This window comes from Cryptomeria japonica, chromosome 3, assembly GCF_030272615.1.
Source record: "Cryptomeria japonica chromosome 3, Sugi_1.0, whole genome shotgun sequence".
Classification (NCBI taxonomy): Eukaryota; Viridiplantae; Streptophyta; class Pinopsida; order Cupressales; family Cupressaceae; genus Cryptomeria; species Cryptomeria japonica.
Window position 1 is genome coordinate 473,510,032 of NC_081407.1, and position 17,583 is coordinate 473,527,614.

Here is a 17,583-nt window from a genome sequence, read left to right on the forward strand (position 1 = left end):
TGAGAAAATGAACTCTATTTATAGAAGAATTGGTCAAATGGATGGCCAAGATTGAATAATGTTGACAAGGGATAGGATTGAAAGTTATCAATTCATGTGAGATTTTCAACCCAATCTCATGTTGACAAGTGTCACCATGAGATTGCTTGAGAGGAGAGGAAGGAAACATTAAATGCTTGGGAGGACTTAATGGTTAACCCCATGTGGGCATGTTTGTTGGATAAAGCTTTTACCCAAGGATGCAGGCTATTATCCATTGGTTCAACTCTTGTGCAAAGTTGAAAGATGATCAAAGGGACAAGCCATGATGGGTTGATGTGTTGAAGGGATGATGTCTTGTAAGAGCCTTAAAAGCTCTTTGAAGACTTTGGGGGTTTATCTTGTGTGAAGGGAGAAAGCTTCAAGGCTTTTGTAATAGCCTTTAATGGTTTGGAAGACTTTGGAGGTTAATTTTTAAGAGCCTTACAAATTTGGGGAACTCAACAAGTTAACTTGTTGAAAAGGATAAAGTCTTAAATTCATTTAGAAGACTTTCTTCCAATTTTGGAGAAGTGACTTCCCCAAATTTAGGGATGTGACATGATTAGAATAATTAAGCTTATTAAGTGTGATTTGAGATGTTCTAGAAGAATGCTTAGGAGGTTAATGGAAAACTTAGGATAATGAAAGTGGGAGAAATAAGTATTTTAATTAAAATAAAAAGATTTATTTTAACTAAAAATGAATGCAACTTGTTTTTGTAGGAAGATACAAGTGGAGGGGGTTTTATAAATAAATTTGATTTATTTATATTCAAGAAATGATTCTAATTAAATATAATTTAATTAAATGGTGGAGAGGGAATTTAATAAAATAAATAAAATTTATTCAATTAATGGAAGAAAGGGGAATTAATCAAATATTGAATTTAATTAATGGTTAGATAGAAGAAAAAGGGATATTAATCAAACCTTAGTTTAATTAATAGGTGGATAAATGATAACTAAACAAATAAAATTTATTTGATTAAATGTGCAGATTTAGGTGTCTACATTTTGCCCCTCTTTAAAGTGATGTGTGACCACATGTTGATTCAAAGAAAAATCGGTCGATATGTCGCGAAAGATTTTTGATTTTGATGTTGTTGCCAATTTTTTTTGATATGGTGCCCCAAATATGAATACTGATATTGATATGACGTCAATATGATAATGATGCCCCATAAGGGGATGAATTGAGAAAAAATTGATGATCAAGCTGATTGGTCAATTTTTGACGATTTTTTCATTTCTTTGGTTTTTAAAAAAAATTGATTTTTAAATTTTTTTTTTGATGTTTTAAAATTTTTCGATTTAAAAAAAAAAATTGATATTGATCTGTCGATAAAAGTTATTTAAATTCGGTGAAAATACCGTGCGAGCAAAGCGCGAATAGACCCCACACGTCCATCTAGGCAACACGCCCAAGGTGACATCATCATTTGCTATATAAGCCACTAAGGGTCCCATTCCAGCTCATTTGTGCACTTGGAATTTGGAGATTGGAGCTTGGAGAAGAGAAGAGAAGAGGAGAAAAATGGTGCCCCCCTATCACAGCCACAAATTTGAGCGAGTTCGTTGATTCGATCGACCAGCAGAGTATGGCCACCTAAGTGGATTTTCGGACCTCTTTGTGTGATTTTTACACATCTTTAGTTAGATTTTTCAAATTTTTAGCCATTTTTAGCGCGAATTTTGCATGCCCTAGTTTTTATTTCTTTTAGCGCATTTGTCCAATCTCGAAGTGCATATGAATTTTTTCGTTGCACATATGACTGTTATCGTGGCACATATGAGCTTTCATTTAGCACATTTGGTATTTAAATTAGTGCATATGTGTGATTATTTAGCACATATGTCCTATCAATTGGCGCATTTAATCACTGTATTAGTGAATTTGTTCATTGTGTTGGCACATTTGATCAATGCATTAGGGCATTTGATATCTAAAGTTGCACATATGAGTTAGTGCATAATAACGCATATGAGACAAGTTTGTATTTTTCAAGATTTTTGACATGTAAAAAATTGATAATAATGATTGCGATGATGTCCGATATTAGGTCTGATGATTGATAGGTTTTGATGTAGTCCCATTTGATGAGAATGTGGAATTTTGATAGTAATAGGACTTGGTGAGATGTCAAATTGATGTTTTGATTGATAGAGTGTAGGATTGAAACTTTAGTGTGACTCGCATCACAGATAGGATACTTGATTTTGATATGAGACAATTGATTGTGATATGGATCACTGGATTCGATATGGCTCATGTGATTCGATATGGGTTTATTTCAATTTGACATGATTTCATTGATGTCGATATGGGTCACTTGAGTCGATATGAGGCAATTGATTTGATAGGAGATAAATTTTTTTTTGATATGGGATAACTTTGATTTCATAGGGTGACTTTGATTTGATATAGGATAAATTTGATTTCGATATGGGATAACTTTGATTTCGATATGGGATAACTTTGATTTGATAGGGTGACTTTGTCACTGATATGGGTCAACTGATGTGATAGGATAGGCTAAGATTAACCTACCTGGATTTGATAGCGTGACTTGCATCACTGATAGGAGAGGTCTATTTGATTACAGATAGGATAGGCTAAGATGAACCCCCTGATTGATAAGAGTTTATGATCGAAACTCCTGAATGATAGCGTGGCTGACGTCACTGATAGGGGCTTCAATGAAATTGATTAAGATCTCACATTGAGCAGATAGAAGATTGTTTGATTGACTCATGTTGATTGATCCATTTGATAGATAGAACTGATATGGTGCTAACATTGTGATGTAGGCTCCACTTGGTGTGTTAATGCTTTGGGAGTGATACCCAAAGACTTTGTCTATGTGGGGAGCTCTTACTGATGGTGACATGGTTGTTATTGCTGCATGTGGTTTTTCGCACATCCTATTCATGCCTTCCTACTGGAAGAACATGGCCTTGTTGACTGCGTTAGTAGAGAGATGTCATAGTGAGCATAACACCTTCCATCTATAGACTAGAGAGATCACAGTGAGCCCCGAGGATGTGTACAGGATACTGCAGATCCTGATCACTAGAGAGTTGGTACAGTATGATGTGGAGTAGAGTGGGACTAATGTATTGTGGGAGGTATTTGTTGATCTGCACCTTAGTGGTTATTAAGTTGACTGGTAGGACATGGTGGATCAGTATGCCCCACTTTCGTCGATATTAGCAGGTTTGATTTGTGGCTTTCTTTGTTTGGATAGGAGATTGCATGGGTTCTTACTTGGATGGGGGTAGATACTCCGACAGATGGTGAGACAATGAAAATGATATGCATGGGGGATTGATGTGTTGGCCCACTTGTTCCACGAGCTACACCAGGTTGTATATGATGAGGGTGTCAACTTAGCAGCGGAGGTCACACTGTTGCAGATTTGAGCCTAGGAACACATAGCAGTGTCTTGCCCAGTAGTAGAGAGATCGCGACCAACTAGGCTACCCTATTTATTCATGTATCGACAGGAATCTTCCCAGCCCATGCTCAGGAAGTTGGAGTATTGGAGACAGGTCCTAGATGGCATAGACCCAATGGTCTAGCACCCTTACAAAGATTGCAAGGTCTAGGAAGAGGATGCAACATATATCCCTATCCTATTTCAGAGTTGATACTTGATAGGGAGGAACCCCTATATTATTGAGAGATTCTTCTTTCCTCGTGTACTCTGGTAGTTTGGTCGTTCTCAAGCGATTTTGTAGGGGATGGCCATCTATGCTCGAGTGCACAAGGAGAGGGTAGAGTAGGGTCCCCCTTTGGACTTTGATACAACACAAGCCGAGTTCTAGGCTCTTTCTTATGTATGGTGGTATATGTGACCAGGGGTGACAAATCCAGGTATAACAACTCAATATACCTAGTATTTGGTAGAGCATCCTTTTCCACAATTGATAGGACCGGGGGAGCCAATGTTAGCTCTTGAGGAGATAGATGATGATGATGATGATCAGGGAGGACCTGGAGGATGGAGGGGTGAGAGGCGAGGTCAGGTAGAGGCTGAGGTAGGAGAGGTGGAGGGATAGGCAGAGGAAGATGACAGATTGGCCTAGGAGGAGATGGGGATGGTGGAGGTGGAGGAGATGCAAGATGAAGGGTGAGAGGGAGAGGGAGTGGGTGGAGACAGGATCTAGGTTGAGGAGGGCCATTGCAACTAGCGAATGTAGTAGGAAGTAGGGGTGATGAGGGTTCAGAGGAGACAGATGAGGAGGAGGGATCTTTTGAGGAGATCAAGTCGGAGGAGAAGGGTGAGGAGTTTATTGGTGGGAGGGGAGGGGAGGGGTTGGATATGATGATAATACTGGGGAGGAGGATCCACAACCCTTGGTCAAGCAGAGGAGGACAAAGATGCTACCCCCAGTTGCTCTTGTACAGGTCAGTGCAGCACAGGTGCCACCAGTACAGGATCCCTAGCCATCTCGGCTTCCATTGGTACATATTATAGTGCCTCCTCACCAACAAAAAACACATATGGCTACCCTTCAATCTATGGTGCAGGGCTTACATGCATAGTTAGCGCAGGCTCGTGCGCAGATAGCCAAGCTGTAGGGACAAGATCCATGCTCACCAAAGAGAAAGATATAGAGATAGAGTGGTGTGGGTAGGTAGAGAAGCATGTGCAAATGATCTAGCAGACCGTTTCCCAGGGTTTGGCTAGTGATACCATTAGAGATCTCATGCGGCAGTCGAGATAGGCTGAGTATTACAGGGGTCTCTACTATCAAATTGTGTCATCAAATAGACAAACACCATCATTTGTAGAGAGTTCTCATCGAGGAGGATCTCAAAGACAAGAGGGTAGTGAGGGGGTCATGGGTCCTAGGAGAGATCCCAGAGGTGGTGGTATAGGTACAGGTCTTGTAGGTGGAGGTGGTCCCAGTCCCGACCGACAGATTCAGGTGGCAACCACTCTTAGATTGCCCTCTGATGATGTATTTTTTCTCATGTGGATGAGATGATGTATACTTTGATATTCTTTTGATCATTTGATATGATGTACTCATTGATGCATGTTTGATCCTTTGCGATATGAGGTATATGATTGATCTTGGATAGTGATGATCCTGAGCTCTTATTGATGCACATTTATTGTTTGATATGATATTCGGGGACATTTGGACATTATTCTTTCTGACATGTATTAGTGCATTTTTGTTGGATTGACATGGGTCACATATGCATGATGATATGGTACTAGACATGGTTATACATGCAATGGATGCATTTACTTTGATGATCTAGATTATTTGATGTGCTTGTCTATATGTTTTTGCAGATGATCTCTATGTGATATGTGTGATAATGTGATTTATGATGAGATAACCTATATGTTTTGAAGGTGATATATGCCTATATGATGATTGTTTACTGAGATGCAGATATTTATGATATGCAAATGAGTTGATGATATGGATTCTATATGTGATGAATGTATGTTCTATTATGCTCCTGGGATGCAATGTCTATGTTTGTGATATGAATGTAATGCACATGTGTTTTTGATATGAAAATGCCCCTAACATGCTCCTTAATGTTTTTGATGATGAGATGATAAATGCTTGTATTTAATGTACTAATGGTAATGATATGATGTGATCAATGATACTAATTAAATGATTTAAATGATATACAATTAAATGCTTAATGATAGGAAATGTAACGATATGATACTAAATGATATTAAATGGAATGATATTTAAATGATAAGAATTTATTAATAATACTAAATGAAACGATTAATGGTATTAATGAAATGATAATGCCTTTATATGATAAATAAATGCACTTGTTAAATGAATGAAATTATGATGCAACTAAATGCATTTGTAAATGATATGAAATGATAACGCAACTAAATGTGTTTTTTAAATGATTTGAAATGATGATGAAACTAAATGCACTTTTTCAATGATATGATGATGCAACTAAGTGCACTTTGATAATGATATGCTATGTAATGAAATGTACCATGGAATGATATGATAATGAGATGTATCTTGAAAATGAGATGCAAAATGATACTAATACAACTTTTAACCAACCAATAATATTCAACTAAGTGGATATGACTAATTAATGCAACTAAATGTGAATGAATATGATATGAAATGATCCCTCGTTGTTGATATAGTCATCCTTGTGATCAAATTTTATAGTGCTTCCTTTTTATCATCATTGAGCCTTTGATATGTTGAAATTTGATACAAGCGTCATGGTATAATTGAACTAGAGTGACCTGAGTATAACTTACATGGATTTTGATATTGAAAGATGACACAAGAGTTGAGGTATGATTGAACCAAGACAACCTGAGTGTTGCTTGCATAAAACAGACAAGAGTTAACTTATATCCTATGCAAATTTGAAATGTCCTCAGTGATATGTTACTTGATCACATCTTGAGACAAACTTGCACAGTAATATTTCTTCACTCACAAAAAGTAGACAAAGAAAAATCACACTCCTTCCTTCAGTCTCTAGTTTCAAGACATCCTCAAGTCACTCAGGAGATATGATATCAAAAATAAAAAACAACCATAGGTTAACATGCATGCTACCCTATGTATCGTGTTAGATAAAACATCTTGCAAGTAGATCTTTGTTTAGTTTTCTCAAAAGGCAAGATGCCCCTAGTTAAGATCAGGATTTTATCCACAATGATGGACACTTCTTTCGATATGGATATATACATTGATCACCAAGACATGGTGAGATATTATGTGGATAACTATTCAGATAACAAATGAGAGTGACTATGCTAAGTGTGTCCTAGATTGTGCCACGTTCAAAATTTTTTGCAATGTCCATTGGTTTAGCTTAGATGGATTCCAAAGATATGATATATGCACCTATAGATGGGAGAGCCGGTCTATCACAAATAGCGCCCATTGCCAGGTTTTCACTACTTGCTTTTATTGTATTTTTCCCTTATCCATGCATTAGATAACTCATGTATAGAACTTTTTGAGGTGCATGTTGTTGATAGGTTCCTCAAACAGGTTCCCTTTTGATGTAGATAGCTAATATGCCCCTGATCCATAGGTTGATATGATGACAAAAGGACCTAGCCAATTTGGTTCAAACTTGCCCTTCTTTTCCCAATCATGTTGATTGCAGGGATTTTCCTTTAGTACCAAGTCACTGATTTGAAATGACCTTGGGTTTTACTTTGTGATTGTAGCTCCTACACATGCATTGGTGATATGCTTTGAGGTGATCAAAAGTACGTTGTCGGTGCTCATCCAACAACTCTAACTCTTGTAGTTTGTTTACCTGATATTCCTCATTTGGAATGAGTCCCTTCAGTGATACTCTGAGTGATGGAATATCAACCTCAATCGGTAGAATAGCCTCTGATCCATACATAAGTGAGTATGGTATAACTCCTATAGGTGTGCAAATGTTAGTTTTGTAGGCCCACAATGCTGGGCTGAGTTGAATATGCCAATCATGACCAGCCTCATTTACTGTTTTCTTGAGGATTTTTAAGATGGTTTTATTTGAGGCTTCTGCTTAGCCATTCCCTTGTGGATAGTAAGGAGTGGAGAAATGATACTGGATATGGAATCATTCGCATAGTTCTCTCACATCTTGATTCTTGAATGGTCTTCCATTATCAGTGATAATGGAACTAGGAATTCCATATTGATAAATGAGTTAATTTAGGATAAAAGAGGATATTTCTTGCCGGTAACAGTAGTCAATGGGACAACCTCTATCCATTTTATAAAATACTTAGTGGCCTTGATGATAAACTTATGTCCATTTGATGAGGAAGGATGAATCTTGTTCACTAGGTTGAGTCCCCATTGATAGAATGGACATGATTTAGTGAACGGTTGCAGCTCCTGTGTTGGTGCATGTATAAGATTGACATGAATTTGGCATTTTGGATATTTTCTGGCAAACTGGTACGATTCCTTTTTCATGGTCAGCCAATAATATCCCATCCTTAGAAGTTTATTGGCAAGAGTAGGACCACTTGAATGTGTGCCACAAATACCTTCGTGAAGTTTGTGCAAGGTGGTTTCAAATTCATTATGATCAAGACACTAAGAATAGTACCATTGAGATCGCGTTGGTAAAGTGTGTCATTGGTTAGGGTATAATGGGTTGCTTGATGAATAAAGTTGTGTTTCTAGTTTTGGGATAGATCTAGGAGAAGGATATTGTCTTTTTAGGTAGTCGTAGATCTTTCCATAGAGGGGTGAGTCAGAACCTACTATGTGGCATATGACTTGGGATTCAGATTGTCATAGGCAGGGGAAAACACTTGTTCCACCAGGAACTCATAACGACTTTGTTTGTTTGGTATTAGTAGGAGTGAGCCAATGGTTACCATGGCGTCCACAACTTTGTTGTTCAACCTTGGAATCTTCTCAAATTTGATGTCAACAAAGTACTTTTTGAAATCATCCACCATGCGCTTGTAGGGAATCAACTTGTTGTCCTTTGTTTGATAGTCAGTGTTAACCTGATTAATGACTAATTGGGAGTCTCCAAAGACTTTCAACTCTGTGATATTCCACTCTATGACCATTTTGATGCTTGCTACCAGAGCTTTGTACTCAACTATGTTATTTGTGCAAGGAAACATCAATCTGTAAGATCTTGGAATAGTGTATCCTTTTGGAGTGATGAATAGGAGACCAACACCTCATCCATGTTGTGTGTACGATCCATCAACGTATAAGATCCATGGTTATGTCGATACTGTGAGAATATTTGTGTCTCAAAATTCAACATGGATTGGATGACTATCTTGTAATGGTGCTTCTGCTAGTTGATTTGCGATAGCTTGACCTTTGATAGCTTTTATGTCTATGTACTAGATATCAAACTCACTTAGAATCATCACCCATTTAGCTAGCCTTCCTGTGAGAGTAGCTTTGCTGAGAAGATATTTTAATGGGTCAATCTTTGCTACCAGCTTGATTGTGTGAGCTAGCATATAGTGTCAAAATTTTTGAGAAGTGAACACCACATCCAAACAAGATTTTTTAATGAACGTGTAGTTGAGCTCGTAACCACTCAATGTCTTGCTAATGTAGTACATTTCTCTTTCCTTTCCCACTGAATCCTCTTGTGTTAATAGTTCTCCTAGTGATACTTCTATAGTTGATATGTAGAGAATGAGAGGTTTGCCGACTATTGGTGGTACTAATATAGGTGGATTCATCAGATATTTCTTGAATTGGTGGAATGCTTCCACACATCAATCTTCCCATCTAAAAGGGACATTCTTGTGGAGTAGATGAGTGAAAGGAAGGCACTTGTCAGCTAGTTGAGTAATGAATCTTCTTATGGATTATATCCATCCCTCTAGAGATCTTAACTGACTAATATTTATAGGAGGTGGAATCTCCATGATTTCTTGTGCCTTTGCAGGGTCCACCTCGATTCCCTTTTATGATATTATGTATCCTAAGAGTTTGTCGGAGGTTACACCGAAGACACACTTTTTTGGATTCAGTCGTACATTGAATTGTTCTAGCCTCTGAAAGATTTTGTCCAGAATTTCCAGATGTCCTTCTCTTGTAAATGATTTGGCCAATAGGTCATCTACATAATCTTCCATGAATGTGTGCATCATGTCATGAAATATTGTAGTCATTACCCATTGATAGGTCGCTCCCACATTCTTTAAGCCAAAAGGCATGACATTCCAACAGTAAGTACCCCATGGACATGTAAATGCTATTTTATCTTGGTCTTTTGGTGCTATTTTGATTTGATTGTATCCTGAGAAACCATTTATGAGTGATAACATATCATTTCCTACCTGTTAGATCTACAATTGTGTCAACGTTGGGTAAAGGAAAGTCATCCTTTGGACAAGCCTTATTGAGGTCCCTAAATCTACACAAATTCTGATGCTTTTATCTGGTTTGGATACAAGAACAATGTTAGAGATCCATTCTTCATAGTCTTTTGGTCAAATTAATCCTACATCAAGTAGCTTCTTTAGATCCGCTTTAACCAAGAGTGCGACATGCAGGTTTTTTTTTGTCAGTTTCTGCTTGACTGGCTTAGCTCCTGGAGCTATAGATAAATGGTGCATGATCAAATCTGGATCTACCCCTAGCATATTTGCATAGGACCAAGCAAAATTGATTTTCTTTTCTTTGAAAAAATTGGTGAAGTCAGGTCATTCTTGTTTTGTTAATGACTCTGTCAGGTGTATGGTCTTTGTTGCTACTTCAGTGCCAATGTTGATTGATTGAGTTGGTTTGATCAAAATTGGTGATCTCTCTTGATAATGTTTAGGAAGAGTGCCAAGTCTCTCATCCTTTGGCGCCTCAAAGAGGTTTTCACCATTGGAAACATCCTTTGTTTTTACTTTTTTATGATCTAATACTGACATTAAATAGTTTTCATCATTAGATAATTTTTTTATTTTATTCATTTTGCGACTAAGAGACTTGGTACTCTCCTGATTGAGAACTTCATTATGAGATTCACTGGTGGAACATGTTTTCGGGTTTACTAAACAAAGGTAATGAACAATGGCTTCATCATCTTGAAAGATAGAGATATTGAGTGGCTTTGTTTTTCCCAATTAATGAGTCCTGGATATATTAATGGTAAGGGATCGTCTAGCGGGTTAAGGTCTATTACAAAGAGAGTCATGATGGATACTTTGTCAAAGGTGATAGTAGTGAAGTCAAGGTCTATGATGGTACCCTCTTCAGAATCTATTTCGCTCTGAACCTGATCATCCTCACTAGAGTCATCGATATGTTGTGATCCAAATTCAAATGGTCTAGCTCATGAGCTTTGTCCCTCATAGGGTATTCGCGTATATTTTTGGATGATAAGGATCTCTTTCTCATCACAAGATATTTCATCGAAGGAATCCCATTCCCACTCATGTGAGTCAGTCTCAGATCTAGCTTGTATCTTGTGGATCTGTTCATATATATTTTGAGTGGTCTCCTCCCTTTTGATAGAAAGCTCTTCTTGTTGGTGTTCATATTCTTCTTCATGTTGTTTGTGAACTGCTTCTTCTACTGCTTGTTGTTTTATCAATTCCTATGATGATTGTTGTTGTCGTGCTAATTTTTTGTTTGGTTGTTGATGTTGTTGTTGATTGTGTGGTTGACTGTGTAGTCCATAGCCTAGGCTAGACTTGTATTTGGCTTACTATGAATGAGGTTGAATTAGTTTTGTCATACCTTCTCGACGCTTGCCAATAGGACCTTTTCCTTTGTATCCCATCTATTGCATGATTTTGAATCTGTTTCCATATTGTTCTGTTGGGATTGTGATATCAACATTTGTTTCTCTGATTTCTTCTTCATCTTTGTATAACCAATTAAGGACATCCTTATCCTTTGTTTCATCTTCTAGTGTGCCTGCTTGGATGAATGCACCATCAAACATTTTGTTGGGTTGTGAAGATTTTTTCTTTGAAGTTGATGGTTTCCCATTAGACCTTGGTGATATGGGTAACTGTGATAGACATAGGGATTCAATAGAGTATTCCCCCATACCTTTGTCTTTTAACTGTATCTTCTTTTAAACATCTATGGATAAAGACTTGAGTTGATCCGGATTGCTTGATGATGTGGAAGCAAGAGCTTCCCTGTTATGTGGTACTAAGACATTCTAAGCTGCTTTCATATTGTTGCAATACTGAAAAGGATTTGTGTCTGCTGATACTGATATTTCTTGCCCATTGTATGTAAACTTGAGATATTGGTGATATGTTGATGGTACAACTTGCATCTCATGAATCTAAGGATGGCCCAAGAGTATGTTGTAAGATAAGTCTATATCCAAGACTTGATAGATTGTATCCTTCTGAATTGGTCCCACTTGAATGGGCAACACCACCAATCCTTTTGTTTCTCTTTCTTCATCATCGTACGCTCTGATAGTTATTTTCTTATTAGGAATAATAGCTTTTTCAGAGAAGCCCAATGCATGGAAACGTTTTAGAGTACATATATTTAGACCGGCCCCTCCATCAATTAGCACACATTTTATCTAGTGTTTATGAACCTGTAGCATCGTAAAATTGTGACACTTGCAATTTCGACTGCATTTGGGTCTTCACGATGGCGGCGCAATGTTGAACCTGAATGGAGACCCCGAAACCTGTTTATGACATCAAAAACTGCATCTTTCAGCACCTTGGCCTGGTCCTCCTTGCACCCTGCTGTCCCGGGAGGTGGGACCATGGCGCCTAGCGCCCTGGTCCCTGGCCCTATTTTGGGCCTGATCTCTTGTTGGGCATCGGGTCTTCAAGTTTGCAATTTGGAAAATAATGCTCCTAGGTCGGCCTAAGGTCGGAAAAATCAGTCTCCTAACCCTAATTGACAAGTATATAAACTACATTTCCCCTCCCAGAAAGGGTGGTAAAAAGGAGAGAAAAAGAACATATGTGTGCAAGAGGCGAAAGCGATAGGCAAACATTCAAACATTCAAACATTCAAGCATTCCTTCAAGCAATTGAGCATTCTAAGTCTCCATTCAAGGCTAGGTGTTGCATTCAAGACAAGGATTCAACCATTGAAGAGGAGATCACCTACAACATACAACATACAACATACAACATACAACATCATTACACCTTCGCATGTAAGAATACAAACATTCTTACAACAAGGTATCAGTACTTGATTACATTACAAACATTTACATTTACAGCGTTCTCATTTCTTGGTTAATTCCAAAACCGGGGTTTGACCTAAAGGCAAACCCCTAATCCCTAACCCCCCAATCATCCTCTCTTTTCTGTGTGTAGGTTGTAGGTACGCGGCTGTAATTGAAGATCTGGAATCCTTGTGCAAAGACGAACAGATCCCCCTTCATTTCGCGGATTTTTCGGAGGACCATGTGCACTCCGGGTGCCATCGTCCTGTCAACTTTCGCTCAAACTCATAGGACAACATTGTCTCGACATTTTACTGCTAATTTCAGGTCCGCAGCTTCATCCCGTGTACCTATCTCCGTCTACAAGCGAATCTTTCTTACTTTTACATACATTCCTAGTTCAATCCTTCTATCTACATTCTTTACAAAAGAGGGTATCCTTGCTGTCTCAACCCTTGAAACTCATTTAGAATCCAGTCTTGTATTGCATGGGATTGGATCTTGTGCATTTCAACCTCTCTTTTGAATGTAAAGTCTCTCCTAAGTGAAAATCGTCAATCCTAGTGACCTCCTTTCTCTCTTCATGGAGTGGGGGAACACTTAGGGTTGGATTTTCCGCTTTACATTTTGGTGAACCCGACGTGAAACATCCTAATTCTGATTATTCTTGGTTAGATCTGAAATTTTTTTGCTTCCTTAATTACATTTCCATGTTTGATCTTTTGCAAATTTTAGAGGTTAATTGTATAAAAACCCTAAATTTTCTTTTTAGTAATTGAGCTTGTGAAATGTTTAATTATTAATGCTTGTTTCAGATCTACCCTTCTATTGCAAATTGTCAAATCATATTTGTGCTTTAATTCTGAAAATTAAGTGGTTAAGTGTCAAAACCCTAATTTTTAAAACCCTCTTGATTCAACCTTTGATTGATGGTTTCACTGATCAAAACACCTCCAAATCGGCTGTAACTTTGGATTCCACAACAAAATCATAATATCTCTCATCCCTGAAAATTTTGAAAAAAGTTGCGAGGACCATGTGCACCCCGAGCGCCATCGTCCCCGACATTTTTTTTGAAATTTCAGGAGCTAGATCTTACTGTATTTTTCTGCTAGAATCCAGAATCCTGGCTGATTTCATCAATTCTAACACTTTCAAAATTAAATTCAAAGTTGGTCTAGTGATTGCTTGGATTAAGGCTTATAATCATTCAAAAAATTGTTGAAATTGAAATTTTGTGTTAAAATTGTATTTCTTACTGTCCTAAATCTGAAAAGTGTGTTGGCATTCGTTCGAAGTTTCAGTGCTTTATTCAAATTTTTTGCAATTTGTGACTTTTGAAATTAAGTGTTTAATTGCAACAACCTGGATTTCCACTTTCAAAATTGAATTTTGCGTAAAATTGAGTCAACTTTTAAATTTCAAAGCTTGCATTGCTTTTAGTATTCCCTCTAAAATCATAAAATTCAAAATTTTAGTTTCCCTCTCTTTTTTTTCAAAATTCAAATTTTGCACTCTTCAACAATCTTGGTAGGATTCAATTTTGAGATTGCAACTTTAATTTGGCCTATCTACAGATCGTAAAATCACTCAATTTTTTCAGATTAGCTTTAAAACCATCATAACTTTCATCCCTGAAAATTTCGAAAAAAGTTGCGAGGACCATGTGCACTCCGTTCGCCACGGTCCCCGACAGTTTTTCCAAAATTTTGGGAGATTGTCATGATTGTATTTAACAACTTAAATCCAGGAGATTGGCTGATTTTATTGAAATTTGCTACCTCTAAATTCGAAAATAAATTCAAAATTCAAGTTTTCAATTTTCAAGATAACAATTAAAATTAAGTGCTACCCCCTTGGCCCTAATTTTCAATTGTGCCTACCTTTCTTGGAAGTTGTGCATGAGTTTTACAATAATAAGCCCTACTTACACTATCCTCGTTAGACGAAGCCTTAGAATTAAGTCTTTCCAAGGTTTAATTACCGAGGAGATGGAACCTAATTTGAATGGCCTTTTTAACGAGGACATGGGTAATTCCTCTAATCCTCTTAATGATGAAGAAGCTCTCCATGAGGTTCCTGTAGAACAACTTTCAAAATTGGATAACCAATTTGATGATTTTCAGCAATGGATGTCTCAAGAATGCCCCGATAGTCAAGCTCTTTCATTAATTGAGGGTCTAAAACGTATGGTTCAAAGTGATAAGAATGGAATTGATATTTTGCGTGGTATTGCACACATCGTGGATTCGAATGTGATGCCTATAAAGAGTTGTGCTGAAACTTTAGGTTATACACAACCTCCTACTCAAGTCAATCATTCTACCCCTTTGACAACTTCTATTGCTAGTATACCTACTTTTACATCAAACATAATGACTACTTCAATACAAAACATTCCACCTATGATCACCAGTCATGGGAGCAATCCTTCTTCTTCAATCAACCCTCTTCCTTCATTCAATCCGACTTCTTCATTCATTCCTTCAATGAGTGTCCCTATTACATCTCCACAAATGAACATGACACAAGGGGGCAATTCATTTAACCATTCCATTCCTCCTTGTAGTGTTCCTTCTTTCCAATCATCTCCTATGACTAACTATCATAGTGTCCCACCACCTTACTCTCAATCAATACCTTCTTTCAATAACATAATACCTCCATCACAATCTAACATGTCTAATATGAACTCTTCGACTGAAGCGACCATTAACAATCTTGCACAAACTGTCTCTTCTTTACAGCAACAAATTGCCTCTATGAATCAATCTAAGTTTAGTGTGCCCACATTTGATGTTGCGAGCCCACTTTCTCTTGACATTGTTCGAGCTATCCCCCCTAAGCATGTTGAAATCCCGTAGTTGGAGCTTTATAATGGTAAAGGTGATCCTCTAACACATGTTAAGACATTTCAAACAATATGTATCGATTTTGCTCATGACCAAAGGCTGCTTGCAAAACTGTTTACTAGAACATTAAGAGATAAGGCTCTACAATGGTATTGCTCATTGCCTTCCTATTCTATTACTTCTTTCCAACAACTTGCAAATGCTTTTATTCAACAATTTCAAAACAATATAAGTCCTAAAGTTACTTTGATTGATTTAATGCATTGTAAACAAGGTGTTAAAGAAAAAGTGACTGATTTCATTGGTAGATATAAGCATTTGTGTGCTCAAATCTCTTTTCCAGTACCTGACAATGATATTCAAAGAATCTTTATTTCTAATTTACAAAAAGATATTAGAGAAAAACTTTTGTTTGCTGAGTTTACTTCTTTCCAACAGTTGTGTGCAACTCTTCACAATTATCAACTGACTGTGAGTCAAATGGAACAAGCAAATCCTATGGCTCTGAGTGATAAGGGTGATAGTAGTCAACAACCATTTGGGAAGTTTAAACCGAACAGAGGGTTCATTAAGTTCAATGAAAACATCATCAACAACAATGTGAATGCAGCATCAGGTGTGCCTCCTATTTCTAAGTTTTTCAAGAAAGAAAGGAAGTTTACTCCTTTGAATGAATCATTGCATAGTATTATGAATAAGTTATTGGAACAAAATGTGCTTACTCTCCCTCCTATAAAGAAAATAGATCCTGCAAAGATTAATTCACCCTATTTTGATAGCAAATCTTTTTGTCAATTTCATCGTCAACCTGGGCATGATACTGAAAAATGTTTTGCTTTAAAGGGTAAAATTCAAGATTTGATTGATAATAATACTATCTCTGTTTCAGGTGTGAATGATAAAGGCAACACATCTGTAGCTCCTCCTAACCAAAATCTTAAGATTTTTACTGATCCATTACCTTCTCATACCTCTAATGTGATTGAGACTAACGATTCCTCTTTCTCACCTGATGATCTTGTGTCTATGACCCCGAATGTGGTTAACTTTGTAGAGCAGCAGAAAATCCCTAAAGAACCTTCCATCACATTTGATTCCACTGAAACTATCAGGGCACCTGATGGTCCTTTATATATAGTTGCAAAAGTCAAGAATACACCTTGCCATGGAGTGCTTATTGATCCTTCTTGTATGGCTAATGTCATTACTGAAGAATTTCTTTTTACTTTGCAATTGAATCAAGTGATCTATGACAAAACAAATGTGGTTGTGAAACTATTTGATGCATTCTCTTCTCCTGCAATTGGTTCTATTATATTACCTATTGAGGTCCATAACAAATCCCTTAATGTGAGCTTTGCTATTATTCCATCATCCGAACAATTCGTGTGAAGCTAGGCTATCCTTGGCTATCTTCCATGAAAGCTATTGCTTCTCCTATTCATAAGTGTTTGAAATTTCCCCATAATGGTGAAGTTGTTACTATCAATCATAGTCTCTTTAAACTAGCTGAAATAACTTCTAGCGTTCCTATTGATTATTTTTGGCCTAAACAATTTCAATCTCTTCCACCGCGAAGTGATAATCTTTTCAAATCTTATCAAAAGTGGAAAAAAGATATGATCCTATCTCTAAGTGAACCTAGAACACCCAAACTTGATATTACTATCGTTCTTGAGAAGGAAGTTCTTCTTTTGAAAGATAAAACTAATGTCTTTCCTCAAGAAGATTCCCAACCCATCCCTATGGATGTGACTATGTCTATGTCTAGTAAACTTTCTAAAGGTAGACCTATACCTCCTCATCATGATGGACTTGGTCTCCTTCCTAAACCAGATATTCCTCCTTTATATGGAGCAGTTCCTCCTCCTTCCTCTTATAGAGAGAAGAGATCTTCCTCTTCTCCTATTATTCAACCTAAGAGACCACAACCTAAACACCCAAGTGATAAGGATGAGAACATTCCTCCTCCTCAATCTTCTCAACTTCCTACTAAGACTAGACGAAATCGTTCTGCGTGTGAACGTCGACGAAAGCGTCGTCTTAGAGCTTGTGCAGCTGCTTCTCAAACTTTGCAATC